This window comes from Olea europaea, unplaced genomic scaffold (assembly GCF_002742605.1).
Source record: "Olea europaea var. sylvestris unplaced genomic scaffold, O_europaea_v1 scaffold28128, whole genome shotgun sequence".
Taxonomy (NCBI): Eukaryota; Viridiplantae; Streptophyta; class Magnoliopsida; order Lamiales; family Oleaceae; genus Olea; species Olea europaea.
In genome coordinates, this window is record NW_019246624.1 from 1 (window position 1) to 934 (window position 934).

At 43.4% G+C, this 934-nt stretch overlaps 1 pseudogene; it reads left to right on the forward strand.

Moving 5' to 3' along the window:
* Positions 1-19: 19 nt before the first annotated feature.
* LOC111384021 lies at positions 20-443 on the forward strand (annotated as a pseudogene).
* The last annotated feature ends 491 nt before the right edge of the window (positions 444-934 follow it).

A 934-nucleotide genomic window follows, 5' to 3' on the forward strand; every position in this document is an offset into this window, starting at 1 on the left:
CAAATTGCCAAACCCTGAATAAATAAAGGGTAAAAAATATTGTAAGTGGCATAATGCATGGTCACATTTGACTAACAATTGCTGGGTTTTTCGTCACGTATTGCAGAATGCTATTGAGTCAGGACGAATTACATTCGACGATAAGAGAAAGATGGCAGTGGACGAGAATCCTTTCCCACAGCCACTTGGGGTAAACATGGTAACATCTGGATTCAAGAACAAGTTACCAAAATTCAAGTTAGTCATAGATGACGGAGAAGAAGATACCAAGCCACATCCCAGTGTCTTTGAACGTATCAAAGGAAAAGAACCAAAAAAGGACGAAAACGTTCTGTGTGCAAGGTGTAAAAGGGAAGTAAATGGAAACACGGAGAAACCAGAGACTTGGCAGTATCCTCGTCGCCCCGTTTTCTTCCCAAACGTTCAGCCTGGTAGAGGACGAGGTACATCATTCTATAGAGGACCGCCTTTTGAAAGGCAGTTCAGACCAACAGATGTTGGAAGAACATTTAGGCCGCAACCTCGCCGGCCAAATGTATGGCATTCATTCCAGTGCACTGCAGGAAGAGCAATACCCTTCGATGAGATGACCAGGACTCAACAAAGGCGTTTCCAGCGAAACTACGGACGGATGATGAGGCAGCAACAAGGAATGCCACACCCTAAAGCACCACTACTACTCAAGGTAGCCAATCAAAACGTCCTAAAGAGTAATAAAGAAACTGGTACAGATGAATCAATGAAAGAACTGCCAGAGAACTCTTCTGGGAGATCAAGGTTTGAGAGAGATAAAAGGGATGAAAAAGATCCAGATGAACCCTTTGCTATCCAATTCGGTATGTTGCCTCTTGTCATGGCCAATAATTACCTACTGGCCAATGAGTTTAAAAACAAGGAAAAAGAAGAAGAGAGGGAGGACAACGAAAGAGAAGCA